Here is a 17,267-nt window from a genome sequence, read left to right as displayed (position 1 = left end):
TTCTTCCTTGTGTCTCTTTTTCCACGGAAGTGTGGTTGTGCCACTCAACAGTGTTATTTGGATGGAATTCCTTTTACTTCAGATAATGTGATCTTATTCCTTAACCACTGTTCTGTGGACAGTGGTCCCAGGCTGCATTGAATATGGTGCTCACTCTTAGCCCAGGAAACAGTCCCTGATAAAACATGAGTAATGAATTCCTCCCCTGATATATTTGGTCTAAGGCCCCAATCTCTCTCTGCCCCTGCTGACTGTCCATTAATATAGAAAATGCAGACAATCAAGTTCTATTTCCCTCCCACTTAAAGTACCTAATTATTTTATTTTGATGAAATATGCACAACTATTTACTATTTTAACTATTTAAAGTGTACAATATAGTGGAATTAAGTATATTCACATAGATGTTACAATCATCATCACTATGTACCTCCAACCCATTGCATCATGCTCAGCTGAAACTCTGTATCCAATAAACAAGTCTCCATTTCCCTCTCCCCAAGCTCCTGGTAAGTGTGAGTAAACTTTCTGTTTCTATGAATTTAACTACCCTGGATACCTCATAAAAATGACATCATATAGTATTTTTCTTTTTGTGACTGTCTTATTTCAGTTAGAATAATGTCCTCAGGTTTATTTAGACTGTAACATGTGTTAGAATATCCTTCTTTTTAAGGCTGAAGAACATTCCATGGTAAGAATGTACTACACTCTATTTTATTTTTTTAATTTTTAATTATTATAGAACTTTTACATTTCCACTTAATTTGCAGTTATTACAAAATACTGGCTATGTTCCCTTTGTTTTGCAGTACATCTTTGTAGCCTGTCTTATACTCAATAGTGTGTTACTCCCACTCCTCCCACTCCTCCTTACCTTTATTGCCCGCCCCACTTCCCACAGGTAACCACTGGTTTGTTCTCTATATTTGTGAGCCTGCTTCTTTTTTTGTTGTTGTTTTTGTTATATTCAATAGTTTGTTGTATTTTATACATTCTACATATAAGTGATATCATATAGTATTTGTCTTTCTCTGTCTGACTTATTTCACTTAGCATAATGCCATCCAAGTCCATCTATGTTGCTGTTAATGGCAAAATTTCATTTTTTATGGCTGAGTAGTATTCTATTGTGTGTGTGTGTGTGTGTAGTGTACAATAAATATCTATACATACTATATCTATCTATATCTATCTATCTGTGTGTGTGTGCATATCATATCTTCTTTATCCATTCACATGTTCATGGACACTTAGGTTGCTTCCATACCTTGGCAATTGTACATAATGATGCTATGAACATTGATATGCATGTATATTTTCAAATTACTGTTTTTGGTTTTGGTTTTGGTTTTGCTTTTATATACCCAGGGGTGGAATCTGGGTCATATAGTAATTGTATTTTGAGATTTTTGGAGAAATCTCCATACTATTTTCCACAGTGGCTGCATGAGTTTACTTTCCCACCAAGAGCCCACCAAGGGTTTCTTCTCTCCACATCATTGCCAATATTTGTTGCTTGTGTTCTTTTGATGACAGCCATTCTGACCAGCAAATACACTACAATTTATTTACCCATTCATACGTTAGTGGATAACTAGATTGTTTCCATTTTTTTCTACTGTTTTGAATAATGCTATTATAAACATTGGTGTACAACTATATATTTGAGTTCTTACTTTCAGTTCTTTTGAGATATATAACTAGAAGTTGAACTGTTGAATCAAATGGTAATTTTACGTTTAATTTTCTGAGGAATAGTTATACTGTTTTCTACATTAGCTGTTCAATTTGTTCCTACCAATGATGTACAAGATTCTCAATTTCTCTATATCCTTACCAAAATTTGTTTTCTGTTTCTAAAGAAATGGCAACCATATTAATGTGTGTGAAATGTATCTCATTTCCTTAATGAATAATGATGATGAGCAACTTTTCAGGTACTTATTGGCCATTTATCTTTGTTATTTGGGGAAGGTGTCTTCAAGTCCTTGACTATTTTTGAAATGAGCTCTTTGTTTTTGTTTTTGTTGTTGCTGAGTTAAAGGGTTCTTTATATATTCTGTGTATTAATTTCTTATCAAATGTATGATTTGTAAACATTTTCTCCCATCCTGTGAGTTACCCTTTATTCTTTTGATATTGTCCTTTTATATGCACAAAAGTTTTAAATTTTTGTAAAAACCAATTTATCTATTTTTTCATTTGTTGTCTACAAACACCTTTGGTGTATATCCAAGAAATCACTGCCAAACCCAATAGAATGAAGAGTTTCCCCTACGTTTTCTTCTAAGAGATTTTGTTTAGCTTTTACATTTAGATCTTTGTTCTATTTTGAGTAAATTTTTGAATATGGAGGAAGGTAAGTGTATAACTTCATCCTTTTCCATGTGAATATCGAATTTCCTCAGTATCACTTGTTGAAAATATTGTGCTTTTCCCACTGAATGGTCTTGACACCTTTACCAAATCATTTGACCACATATGAGAAGATTTATTTACTGTATTCGTCTATATGTCTATTTGGATTACAATAGTTTGTACTAAGTTTTGAAATCAGGAAGTATGATATCTCCCACTTTGTTCTTCTGTTTCAAGATTTTTTATTTGTTTATTTGGAATCTCTTGAAATTCCCTATGAATTTTAGAACTTTTTATTTTCTGGAAAAAATATTGGAATGTTGATAAGAATTGCATGAGATCTGTAGAATCTGTTGAGTAGTACTGACAGCATAACAATATTAAAACTTCCCACCTATGAACATGGATGTCTATTTCTTTATGTCTTATTTAATGTCTTTTGGCAATGTTTTCAGTATGCAAATCATTCTTCTTCTAGGCTAAATTTATTTTTAATTAATCACTTTGATCCTATTTTAAATGGGATTGCTTTCTTAATTTTTTGAATTGTCATGTTAGTGTATAGAAATGCAACTGATTTTTAATTGTTGATTTTGTATCCTCCAAATTTGCTGAATTCATTTATTTTTTCTATTTTTTGGTGAAATCTTTGATATTTCTATATTTAATATCTTGTCGTGTGTTGAGAGAATTTATTTCTTCATTTCCAATTTTAAATCTCTTTATTTCTTTCCCTTGTTTTATTACACTGGCTAGTACCTCTAATACTATGTTAAATAGAGGAGGGAAAAATGGGCATTACTGTCTTTTTTGTTATCTTAGGGGAGAAGATTTCAGTCTTTCATCATTGAGTAGGATGTAGCTGTGGATTTTTCATGCATGGTTTTTATCATGTTGAGGAAGTTTTCTTCTATTCCTAATTTTTTAGTATTTTTTTAACAGAAAAATTATTAAATTTGATCAAAGGATTTTTGTGAATCAATTGGATGACCATTTTTTTCTTTGCTCTCTTAATGTGGTATATTATATTGATTGATTTTTCTATTTGGAATCTACAGGATGTAATCAACATTTATAGAATACCAAAAACATCAGAATACATATTTTCCTCAAGCTAACATGAAACATTCACCAAGATAGACCTCATTATGTATCATTAAACACACCATAAAAATTGAAAGGAACAGAAATGTTATAATGTATGTCTCAGACTAGAGTGAAATTAAACTAGAAATCAACAATGGAAAGATAGCTGGAAAGTCCTAAAATACCTGGATAGTAAACAACACACTTCTACATTATACATAGGTCAAATAAGTCTCAAGAGGGATTTTAAAATGTATTCAATGAAATAAAAATAAAAATACAACTCATCAAAATTTGCAAAATGCAGTGAAAGTTGAAGGAGACTTCTAAGATACTTTTGTCATGATATATAATCTTATGGAGACCATAAACTCAATTTTGGGAAGGGGAATAGGAAGACACAAAGCAGCAGTTCCCAGGAAGGGAAATGATCCTAAAATTAAATTCATAAATGGTTTCCAAGCAAAGAACAAATCCAGGGTGTTGCCAGAAAAGAAAAGAAAAAAGATGGAGGGGTCAAATATGAAATGAAGGACATGACTGAAGATTCTTTTCCTTAAACCTCAGAATCATTACGGTTGCATCCTTGGAGTATGACATAATCAGAAAAAGACTCTCTGAGGAGATACAGTATGTATCATAGATGCTCTCAAACAATTGGGCTTCTGGAAAGTTTAAGGGAGTTTTTCCTCAGACTTCTCAGCAAAAACCCAACGTAGAAATAGGGCTACATTGAAAGGATTTGTGGTTTCAGCATTGTTGAGCCTTGATGAAGCTCACCTCAGAAGGCTTAGACCAAATTGGAGGGTATTTGTGCTAATGAAGAGCTACAGGGGAACCTGTTGATCCTGCCCTGGCACTCCCATGCATGACTATACTTTCATACATTTTTCCTTACCACTTCATTCTCTTATCTATTTTTACCTTTTGTTTTTCTTTCTTTTCTCATTTCTTCACCCCTTTTTGGACAGTTTTGTGTAAGTAATGGACAGAGGACAGGCCTTGGAGTCAGAGAGCTTGCATCTGAGACTAAGCTCTAGAACCAAGCTAAGTGACCTAGAATATGTTAAGTCTAATCTCTTCACTTGCATAAATGTAGGAATAATATCTAATTTACTGTGTGATCATGAGGATTAGAGATAGTAAGTGTACTTCCTTAAAGGTAGAAAGTGTCCAATAAGAGTGGCTTTTATATTGTTTTTATTACTGTTGCTACAATTTTCTTTATGTGGTTGATTTGGGTTCTTGGAGCAGCTGTTAGTAAACTCTACACTGAGTTTCTTTACTCTACATACTCTTTAATATGATTATTTTTATGAGGTTGATTTTGATAGCTGATATTGAACTCTCTTAGTCTCTTTACAGCAGAGTATCCATCACAAGATGCTTTGAGTGTTGGCTTCTAGAAATGCTTACATGATATCCCTTGAGAAATGCCTGGGAACTTGCATCCTCCTATGTCTCCACTTCTCTAAAGATTTCTTCTCAGAGGATTCAAGCAACAAATCATCTACAGGAATTGCCATCTTATGCTTTGCTTCTAACATACTAACATTAGAAAATTATTTATTAATTTTTATTTTTAATACTACAAATATATCTTAGGCCTTCCACTAGCAACCAAAGATACAGCAAGCCCTCAGTTAAAGAGAATGCTAATCTATACTGTATCAGTTTCCCCTTCCTGGCTCCACTTCTGGCACGATGGTTTGCAACTCAGAATCACTCCTCAAAAAAACTGATGAAAACTATTTTTAAAACACATTTAAAAATAGTTGGCCTTATGAGCATACACAAATGGAAATGCCGCTACTGATATACAGAAAATGAAGACACATTTACTAAAGAATATTTACTAAAGCTCCATAAAATGATGAGTCTTTAGTATTTGAAGATCCGCACTTTTCCCCTCTCCACTCATTGAGCTGGGAACTCCACCCAGACTTGTACAACTAAGAACACAAGTTTTTGACTCCCCCCAGGTCCTGGTTGGAGGGTTGTCTTCCTGGGAAGGACATGACATTAGCATTTCTCATACTGCCCCTAGATAATTGTTGCTGAGGCAAAGTTCTGTACTACTGCAGCCAACAGGTGGGGGCCCCATTCTTCCACCACGTTTCCTCTCATGAGACAAAGGTTCTACCTTGGGCATGGTAGGACATTGAGGTCCCAATTGCTATTGACTCAACTCATAGGACAGGGGATTGTGCCAAGGGAGACAAGCCAAGGACACCTGGGGCTCTTGCCCATATAGCCACTGAGCACTTACTTCTTCAAACTGGGCTGTCACTTAGAATTGACCTATTGTTCCTTACTCCAGCACCAGAGTTGTGGCTCAGAGATTTTCCCTGGGAGGAAAGGCAGACCATAGAACAGAGAGCTCAAATTATCTCCCCAAAGGAGCCAACTTTATTTGCAACAGCATATGAAGTTCAAATCTAAGTTTGCTTTCAAAAACAGTAGAAGTGTTGGTGAGAGGCAATGTGGAGGAGACTGATAAATTCATTGAAGATACAGGATAAATGATAAGCCAACTATTTGCTGGAGAAAAATAAGAAACCTGCTGCAAGAACTAGACTCTGAATAAATTTCAAACTTTGACCATCAGGAACTGTCCCTTCATAGCAGTCTGAATTTGACTGGATTAGGGTGTAAATAATTTATTCTCCAAGGCATTGTTATGAACAGTAGAGCTTTTAACCAGCAGTTAGTGGAGTTTCATAGGTTAGTGTGGTCAGGTAACTAGACAAACACTGCCTAAGTCCTGCTAAAACCTTGTTATCCCAAAGTGGCTGGGCATGTCCAAGGATGAATCCCTGAGGAAAAACATCAGAGGCTTTACCCTGTGTCTGTTTAGGGGATAGAGGAGGAAGAGAAGGGAATGGACAACACTAAAATAATCCAGTTAGTCTTTAAACAAGTAAACAAGCTAACAACAATGACAAGCACTGAAAGAGGGGAGAGATGACGCCAGTACCCAAAGTTGCTGCAATATCTAAAATGTTCATTTTCCAAAAAATATGAGACATGTAAAATAAGCAGGAAATTATGGCCTAGATACCAGAAGAATAGCAGGCAATAAAGCCACCTGCATGAGAGACCAGATGTGAGAAAAGAAGCCATTATAAATATGTTCAAAGAAACAAAGAAAACCATGATTTTAGAAGTAAAGCATGATGACAGTGTCACATCACATAGAGAACATTAATAAAGAGACAGAAATTATTAAAAATAACCAAATGGAAATTTTGGAACTGAAAGGAGCAATAACTGAAATTTAAAAATTCACTAGATGGAATCAATAATACACTTAAACAGGCAGAAATTAAAAGTACTTAAGAATAGATCAATAGAAATTATGCAATCCAAGAACAGAGTGAAAAAAGAATGAAGAAAAAATGAGCAAAGTTTCAGAGAAATGTGGGACACTAATGTATACCAACAGACATGTAAAGGCAGCACCAGAAGAACAGAGAAAGAAAGGAGCAGAAAAATATTTGAAAAATTATTGGCTAAAAACTTCCCATTTCCAAAAAAATTTAAATCTACATATCCAGGAGGTTCAACAAACTGCAAGTAGGATAAACTCAAAAAGACCCATGAATAGACACATAGTAAAAATGCCAAAGAAAATCTTGAAGGCAGCAAGAGGAAAATGACATCTTGCTTAAGAAAACTCATATAAGATTAACAGTTGATTTATCATCAGAAACAATAGAGGGCTGAAGGCAATAGGATAACCTATTCTCAGCCCTCAAATTTTAAAAGCTCTTAATCAAGAATCATATATCCAGCAAAATTATCATTTAAAGTGAAGATGAAATAAAAAGACATTTGGAAAACAAAATCTGAAAGAATCTGCTGCCAGTAGACCTACTTTACAAGACATACTAAAGTTAGTCCTTCAGGCTGAAAGCAAGTGACCCAAGACAGTAATTTGAATACACACACACACAAAACAAAGAACACTGATAAAGGTAATTATGCAATTATAAAGGAGTATAATTGCCTATTTCTTATCCTTTCTTATCTTGTTTAAAAATCATAAAGCAGTATACATTTAATTGTATTTGTGGGCATATAACATACAGAAATGTAATATATTTTACAATAGCAGGGCAAAGAGGTTGGTGAGAACAAACCAACATTGGGTTAAGAATTGACTCCAGATGTTTCACTTGAATCCAAAGGAACAAATGCATAGAACCTGAAATGGAAAGAAGGCTAATATGAGAAAAATTATACATATAACATAAAAATTGTGTTCTACACTGGAAACTGACACAACACTGGAAACTGACTATAACTCAATTTAAAAAAAAGAAAAATTATACCTATAAACTTGCTCTCTTTTCTCCTCTCAGCTTCTTTAAAAGACATAAAATTACATAAAGGAATAATAATTATAATGATGTACTGTCGGGCTTATAACATGATTAGAGATAATACCTATGACAAGAATACCACAGTAAGAAAGAAAAGAGAGTAGAGCTATATGGGAATGCTGTTTCTACATTCTCTGAAATTGCTGGTGTAATTGTGAAACTGTTTTTGATAAGACATATATGGTAAGGCCTAAAGCAATCACTAAGTAAATAACTAAAAATATATAGCAAGAAAATCATTAAAGAAGTTAAAAAGTAATATTAGAAAATATTCAATTAATGAAAAAGTAAACAGTAATGCCAAAAAAAAGACTTGTGGTGTAGAGAAAATAATAACTTAAATGAGAAATGTAAATCCTATTGATTTGCTTAGTTTTGTTTTTATGAACTCTGGATACAAGTCCCTTATCAGATATATTATTTGTGAATATTTTCTACCATTTTGTGGGTTGTCTTTTTATTTTCTTAACATTACTTTTTCAATTAATGCTATGTCTCTCTCTCTCTTTTTTTTTTTTTTTACTTAAAATAAATCAGAGCAAACACAACATGTGTACAAATCTATAGATAAAGCTTCTCTGGAAAAAATGCATAAATACATGGCAAAGAAATGAGGCTTGGCATTTTAATGCTGATCATGCCAAACTCAGTGCCATAACACCAAATCTGTGCTTGCAACACAGTGAACTATGTGTATCTGCTATACCCTACTTCTCAAATCCAGGACTTATGAACTCAAATCAGAATTTGCCATCAAAAACTCAAACTTGAATTCCTGTACTAGGAATGTCTCCAGTAGAGAGCACTAATGTTTTTTGAATATTCAGTGTAAGTAGCTTTAATTGAGATAAGGCCTAGGAAGGAGTTACAACCATTTCCCATTCCCATATATCTGGGTACACAAGACATAGGCAATTATTCCATATCTATTAACAGTTTACAGAGCACCCATTGTCCCCAGGCACCACATTAGGCCTTGGGATCCTGAGGAGGAAAAGATACACTCTTACCCTCAAGGAATTTGGCCTAGTGAAGAAGACTGTCTCAATCCCCTAATAACATCTCTTTGCATCAATCAAGGAAAGCATTTACTAATCATGCACTTTCCTATCACAAACTACATACATATATGTAGAAAAGCACATGGACTGTAAGCATTTGCAAACAGTAGGTTCAGGAGGGCCTTAGAGAAAATCTAGTCAAAGTCTCTCATTTTGTACCTGGAAACTTTAAACCCAGAGTGGATAAGTGACTTACCCATGATCACGACAAGAGCTAAGATTAATATGGCACTTCCTATATGCCTAGAACTGCTCTAACAGTATTGTTTATTTAATCCTCACCACAACTCATTTTTGAAATACAAAACAAAGGCACAGAGAAATTAATAAACAACAAAAATCAAACAGCTCACAAGGGCAAAGTCAGGATTTGAATCTAAGTAGTCTTGCTCCAGAATCCATACTTTTAGTCACCATGCTATATTTAAGTAGCTATGTCTAAAGGCAGTCATGATTTTCTGACTCATGTTTTTACACTGTCTTGTTATTTTATACTGTCAGGGTTTCCAGCAACTCTAGAACCCATTGGTCAAAAATTATCAAAGAAATCTCAAGATATTATGGTACTTCAAAGTCACAAGATCCTCGATTTGGGGAAAATGGCTCAATTCAACGTGGATGTATATGTTACCAGAAGGTGAAGATGAAGACATGCACAGACATGAGAAATATAATAAGTAATCTTGTAATAAGTATTTTTTTATCTTACTTTGACAAATGTTGCCACTTGTGTCTCATTTCCTTGTCTTCCTGAATCACTTCCATGTACTCCTTCTCACTTCCAAATCCCAGTCTTTAAGTGTGTTGATTCTTCAATCAAATAAGGACATGTTAATGTAGACAGAGCTAGGGATTAAATCTTGAGAGGACCCTGCACTATACAAGATAGAGAAAATGTGCATTTCAGAAGCCTCAGACTTCACTTCACCCATTCATTTATTATCTAACAAGTATTTATTGGGTGCCTGCCATATGCACAACAATGCACTGGGTTCTGGGGATGTGCTAGTCTATGTGATGGATGTGACCTTTACCCTCCTGAGGTCCACAGTCTTACAGCATTCCTCCAGAGTAAGTTAGGGATCAATAGTTAAGCACTTGTCAATTCTCAACCTGTTGGGCCTCTGAATGATGACTGAGCTACAGGAGGATGAACAGAATGACTCAGCAAGACTGGGGACTGCTAAGAGATGCTGTCACTCTCAGGTGTGCAGACTACAGAGGAGAGAGCATGTTATTTTGAAATGACAGTAATACACTGTTTGAGTGATATGCATGAACTATAAAATAGTTTATAAATAGAAATTATTTGCATTATGATTATGTTTTGTCAGAATGCACACATATTTTTTTGTGTGTTTGTGTCCTTGAGGACCCTGAAACAAAATTTTGTATCTGATTATTGAATTGGTTTAGTAAATTAAGCAAATCCAGGCATTTTATTTGATAATTAAGTTCACTCAAAGATGAAGGTAAAATTATAAAATTTACACCCACTTACATATTTGTTTCATCCTTTAGTATGCTTCCCCCCTCATTTTTACTTGTAATCAATCTGTCTGTAACTCCCCCAGTTACACAGAGGCCTTTACCAGACACAAAAAGCTATTCTGCTCACAAAAACAACAGGCTTCCTTAAGCCTTAAGTTTTTTTTTTTTTAATTTGCCCTTTAGGTCTCAATTTCTCTGAGAAATCTGGGAAGTCCTCTCCACTTTAGCCCACTCTTTCATCTACCAATGTAAGACCCATCTAATTTTGCCCTTCAATTTTGTAATGAGATAAAGGACACCTGATTTATTATCATACTGCTCTTTTTCATAAGGTGACCTGGTTACATTCAGCTATTATAAAGCATATTTGAGTCATAGGCTCTGAACCATGTCAATATCCTGTACTAGGAGATTTTAATCAGCCCTGAATTTGCTCATATATCCAGCTACATATTTGCCTCTATTTTTTTTTTTAAACTATAAGTTTCTTGAGGGCACATGTTTATTTGTTTTTAAATCCTCCAAAAACAATTTGGTGGAGAGACTGAATTGGAGATAAAGAAGTTAGCAGAGATAAATTAGTAGAATAAGTGGATAATTGGAAGGTGTGCCTGCATTTGGATACATAGGATTCAGGAGACAAAGACAAAGAGAACTGTGGTGTGGGGACACACTGGTGTTTGATTAGTTAGTCCCCACTGATTTATCATGTCCAGCCTAACGGTCCCTGGAGGAATGCTTGGAGACTTGTGGACCCCAGGAGGGCAAAGGCCACATCCATCAAATGGACCAATGTATCCTCAGAAACCAGTCCAGTGTTTTGCACACAGTAGGCATAGAATAAACATTTGTTGGATGATAAATGAGTGGTAAGATGAAACGAAGTCTGAGATATCTGGAACATGAAATATTCCTATCTTCTTTTCTGATATAGTCCAGGATAGTTACATTAAACACATAGAAAACAGAAACTCCTGCCTAGACTGTTAGTGGCTTGCCCCAGATCTCACTGACAGAAGAGCCACCAGCAGAAGCCAAGATACCAATTCTCATACACTTTCTGACTCATATCTCTTTTCCTCTATTTCTAAAATGTTCTGAATCTTGTTCTTTTACAATTTATATTGATTCTTAAAAATTCTTAACAAACTATATATATGTGTGTATATATACATACATACACACACACACACACACACACATACATATGCATACATATTATGTCCTAGTCTTAGAGAATCAGTTAAGATTAGAATTGAAGTTCAGTATTAAATGTGTATTACAATTAACAGATAGCCTAATATTAGGCCAAGAAACACATACGCACAAATACATACACGCACAGTCATTGAGGAACAAAAGATGGGAGGGGCATGGAATCAAGGCCTAGCTGGTATTAGACCTGGGTTACTTCAAATCAAAGAAATGAAAAAGTTGACTATGAGGAACCTCAGAAACCAGCTGCTTTCACAGTATCAGGAAAACTTTTGCCCAGATTTCAAAATGGTCCAGGGAACACAGATTGAATTCTTACAGGGATCCCAGCAAGCACTGTGTCAGTCACTAGCAGAACCCATCAGGGCTTTTTTTATATCACTTCACAGGAGCTAAAGAGCACTAACTCTGCTTTAATTCTAAGCTTTCAGCCTGGCTTCACTTGCAAATATTTTCTTAGAAGTCTTCACTTTATGGATGGGAAAGAGACAATAGTCAATAACTGGCTGGCTCCTGTGTGGCAGATTCCAATATGGGACCCAGATGACAGTACATATTCTTTAAATGGGATGCATGGGAAACTTTCAAAGAAATATTTGGACATCTTCCAAGAAGACAGATTAGCTGGAGATGGCGGGCATCCTGCTGCAGGAAATCGTGTTTTTCCCTTGAAGGAGAGCCTGGAAGATCACCTTCCTAACACTTGTCATAAAAGGAAGGGATGTCATATAGTTAAGGCAGAGGGTCAATCAGCATAGTGGGCTGAGAACACAGAGTAATTGGTCGTGAATATTTAAGACTGGGACCATGATAAGGGATCAGCTCACACAGAAGTGCACAGCTGGACTTGCACAATTACAGTTTCTAGTCAACCTACCTTATTCCAAAACCACTTGCAATGTCGACCTTATCCTGTCCTTGGACTTCTCACCACTGAGCTCATTCTCAGGGGTCATTCTCAGAATTTCTCCCAGGCCCGAGGAGAGCTCACGTTAAAACTCTGCAAACAGGAGATTGAAAAGTTCAGGAAAACATGGGGAAGTCTTTGATCAAAAATAAATAAAAATTCTTCATCAATGACAATATGCTCAATCATACAGAGTTGAACCAGCAGGATGACTTTCTGAGAATGCAAAGCCATGAATGCCTTCTCACTTTTGTTCTTTTCTTCTGACCTGATGTCTCAGTAGGACTAACAAACTTGAACCCTGGTGTTGAGAAAATATTCCAAAGTAGTATTTCAATTGAGCACTGTAAAGCTAGCCAAACTTTCCCAGACCCATGTTCCTATGCTCCTCCTTCAACCCTGCGTGGCCCACAAACCTCTCCTCCCCTTTCAGGTGCTGCATGCTTCCCCTATATATTACATACCTCTGAGAAAAGGAATAATGTTTCCTGTTTACCTTCGTATTCTGCCTCACCTCTCCAGAACTCCAGTGCTTTCTTTTATACACTGTAGAATTTCAATGTTTTAATTAATTGAAAGAAATAGAGAATTTTCCATTATCAGAAATAATTTTATAATACAGAATTGGAAAATAACTGTTAATGCTGGATAATATTCTGTCTTCCATTAATCATAAAAATTTTCTAATGACACAGAGAAATCTGAACCCTTATCAAGGCAGCCACATGGAGCAGAGATGATGACACTCAGAGTCTCTCTTTTTTTAATTTTTTTTTTTTATTTTTTGGTTTGGATTGGGTTTTATTGTTTTGTTTTGTTTTTCAGGGAATCAACTCAGAAAGGCCCTGCCAAACCTAGGAGTGAGTTGATTGCCCCATGTAGGTCATGCAGTTCAATAACACAATTTGTAGTGATCCTTTCATTTCTGTTATTTGTGACTCTGCTTGTGCCATTGGGCAGAGGAACCGGCCACATTGCTGCTCACACTCATCTCCTTTATCATATGAATGTGAGGAGCCTAACACTAGATATGTCCCCAAACCAATGGGATGCTGTAGAAAACAGAGTATTTCTATGTCTTTTTCTTCTGGATTTTCTCAGGTTACCAGAAAGAGATTGACTGAGCCCTGAGGGTGGATTGGTCATTTTTAAGACAATATTTGGGGCAGATAAGGCAAACATATACAATTTAGGTCTTTCTAAATTTTACTTCTCTTTCATGAGTCTCTTTCTGATTATTATCACCTGCACTGATCCATCTCTTCATGTAAATAGTACTTGGTTGTTTTCTATGTGTTCACCTAAGTTCTGAGCTGCTTGAGGTCAGAAACCAATATTGATGCTTTTTGATATTGTTCTTGATATCTAGCATACTGATGGGCACAGAATGAGTGCTTAATAATTATGATGAGACTTCTAAACACAATTTTACACTTTGACAAATTTGGCTGTGGAAATAGTGACTGAGTGTTTTAGAATTTTCTATGAACAGAATAATAAATGTATATAGGAAATTTATAAAATATAGATGGGAAATAAAATACAGCAGCATCTTTCAGAGACACAGCTTCTCTTTCCTTTCTCTTTCCAGATCCATGCAGGTGACAGATCTTTCTCTGTCCACCTCTGATGGAGACTATATTCTTTACTGTCCAGTAGCATATTCCCTTTGATTGTCTCTTAGGTATGCAGAATTGCGAGCATATTCGAACTTTCCTTCTTTCCTTCTGTCAAATTCTTGTCAGCAGTTTTACACACACACACACCCTTCCCGCACCACCAATCTTTTGCAGATTATAATCAGGAGTTCTTCAGGCTTCTGCCTAAGAGGGTGGACTTTGCAGACTGGTGGGCCTGGGTTTGAACCTTACATGATCACTTTGGATAAGTTTCTGGATTAGTTAAAATTAGCTGCCAGTTACAGAGACTGCAAAGAACAGTGGCATAAACAAAGTGATGTTTGTTTCTCTTTCACATTAAAAAAATTTCTAGAGAGACAATCCAGAACTGGTATTATGATTTCACAAATCTCCTGAGGCTTAGGCTGGTTCCACTTTTTAGGTTTGCTAAACATCAGATGAGGTCCTCAAACTCATAGCCCTAGATGGAGCTTTATCCATCACATGCAATGTAGAAAGGAGGAAGGAAGGAAGGGAAGGAGACAGAGGAAGGCAAGCATCTATGATCTCTTAAGGAAATTTCCCAGAGGCTGTCATACACTTCCTGTTACATTTCATTGACCAGAATTTAGTATTGTGACCTCACTAAGCTGGAATAGAGACTGGGGAATGTTGTCCTTATTCCAGACAATACTCAGCTGAAATGTGGGCGGTTCACATCCTTAGAAAGAAAGGGGGAAAGGAGCATCAGAGTAGCCAAATACCAGTTACTCTATACCACTTTTTTCTTGACTGTTATTACCCATCTCACAGGAGTCTTAGGATTAAAATAAATGTTACTATGAAAGCATCTAATACAGTATCTAACATAAAACAAGCTTTCGGTTAATGTTAGTTAATATCCCTCCTTATTATTTTTTGTGAATTTTCTCATTTCCCTGATACCCCATCATTGGCATCCAAATTCTATTTTAAATACTTGCCCCAGTTGATGGTACTAAGCTGTAGTCTTGTACCTTTTCATAAGAGGGAGCAACAAATACATTATTATTCAAAGTCAGCATTAATTTTTTAGCTTAAAGTTTGGCTTAGATTTAAGACATAGCTCTTGGAATCAAATAGACCTCGATGTGAATCCTGTCTCTGCCACTTAGTCAGTGTCTAACCCCAGACTCTTGCTCCCTCCATTTCCTCATCTGTGACCTGGGGTAAGATTCAGATATGAGGATTAAATGAAAATAATAGAGAGAGAGCGCCTGACAAAGTAAGTGGTAGTTTTTCTTATCTTTTTAAATTTGGCCGAATCTGGGTGAACCTTTTTGAAAATGAACTCTTATTCCATTAAAAAAAAAAAAGTTTTAAAATTGGTCATCTCCATACATATACAAATGAGTGTTGTTAAATTGTTAGTCAAACCTTTTGATAATTGTCTCCAAAATCAGTTTAAACCCAAATAGCAGCAAAGTCTTTCTTGTTTTTTTTTTTAAAGAAAAAAACAGCATAGCTGAGCCTTAACCTTATTTAGCCTTGATTTGAATGATTTTTGGCAGATCCACTCTTAGAAGCAGAAACATTTCCACCAATGAGTATATTTCATAGCATCTTTCCCCCAGTGGCTAGTTGTTAAGCCCCTACTGTGTCCCAGAAGCTGTGCTAGTTTCTGGGGACATATTGGCAAGCAGAAATGCACATGGTCCCTGCTGCTGTGGAAGTCGCAGTTACTGAGGGAGACAGGTGAATAAATCACTGAAAATAAATGAAAAATTGCCATTATTAAAGTTGTTAGGAAGGAGACATACCGGTGCTGTGAAAGTATGTGTGAACATCTTATGATCCAAGGTTGAATGGTGATTTTAGGAACAAAAAATTGACCAGTCAGTTGAAGTAAATAGATATTATGAGCATATGGTTTGAAATGAGCTCAGACACAAGGTGAGACTGCCCTTGGCATGGACCAAAACATGCCACAGTCTCCAGCACCACTCCAAAGAATGCATTTCATGGTTTGGGGCTGTATTTAAAATAAGTGCCCGTGATATATAACTTCTCAATGTGATACTCTGAAAGGGGCTACATAATTTAGGAATAATCTAATTATTTCATAATGTATTCATGCTATATTGATAAATATTAAATTCACATACTTTTTTTTTTGATACACCAAGCAGAGATATCTGAGAAAATTGGCTGTAAAGTAGGATCTTTTCAGAGAGGGTCAGAGTGTTGATCTGCATTACCTGTAGTGAGAATTTGAATTTGAAGCCATTTGGCTGAATGGGGTGGCATAAGAAACACTGTTGGCAGAAGAATAGGTAGCCCACAAAGTAGCAGTGGAGGATGACCACAGGATGAGAGGTGTGAGCAGTGTGTTCCAGTGAGCAGGCAGGACTGTGCTTGGGATGGCCCATCTCAGAGCCAGCAGGCAGCCCCAATGTCCCATCTCTCCAAGGCATTCCAGGTTCACATAGACAAGAACCCAGCTTGGCACCTTGGCAGTGGGGTACCATTTCTAATTGTCCTGTCCAGCTGAGCTAACGGGGCATCCTTTGGGGAAAATGTTGCCTCTCTGGTCTCCTTTAGGGGTTTGAAAGTTGTCTGGGAGGCTCTGTTCCCATGTAACATGTTAGGGCATGACTGAGCCTCGGGGGAAGAGCTGCCTGCCATTGGACTTTAGGTGGTTTCTTGTTCTGAGCTGATAAATTTAAGATGAATTCCATTCATCTAAAGATTTTTAAGTTCATCTCTGTAGGCAAACCTAAATGAGTTTTAGTTAAATGAGGTACCAAAATAGGCAACTGAGCAAGGGCTTGTCTTCCAAAAGCATTTGTGAGTCATGATGCAGTTTCTAGAGGCATAGTGTTGTGCACGGTGGGCAGGTTCCCAGCCTTCCCCAAGAGTATTTGTGCTAGGTATTTACCCTAAGGCATCACAAGCCTTTCACTTTCACCTTCCCAGGAATGCCACTGGAACTAGGAATTTCCCCAGCTCTTCAATTGCTCTGTAATTGGAATTCCTCCCTCAGGGTGCAGCAAACTTGTTTCAACCTCAGGGACTTCTCAATTGTTGTTCTCTGCCTAGAAAATTCTTCCCCTAAGAATCTGAATGACTGCTTCCTTCTCAATGGAAGGTCAGCTCCAGAGTG

At 36.3% G+C, this 17,267-nt stretch overlaps 1 long non-coding RNA gene across 1 annotated transcript; it reads right to left on the bottom strand.

Moving 5' to 3' along the window:
- Positions 1-7,006: 7,006 nt before the first annotated feature.
- On the bottom strand, positions 7,007-16,035 carry LOC141574870 (uncharacterized). The gene is made up of 3 exons (XR_012501998.1): positions 12,477-16,035; positions 9,603-9,703; positions 7,007-7,654 (listed from the first exon to the last, which is right to left on the bottom strand). It is a non-coding gene; the product is annotated as an uncharacterized LOC141574870 (long non-coding RNA).
- Between the last annotated feature and the right edge of the window lie 1,232 nt (positions 16,036-17,267).

Source organism: Camelus bactrianus, chromosome 23 (genome assembly GCF_048773025.1).
Source record: "Camelus bactrianus isolate YW-2024 breed Bactrian camel chromosome 23, ASM4877302v1, whole genome shotgun sequence".
Classification (NCBI taxonomy): Eukaryota; Metazoa; Chordata; class Mammalia; order Artiodactyla; family Camelidae; genus Camelus; species Camelus bactrianus.
This window is presented reverse-complemented; position numbering and strand designations above follow the sequence as displayed.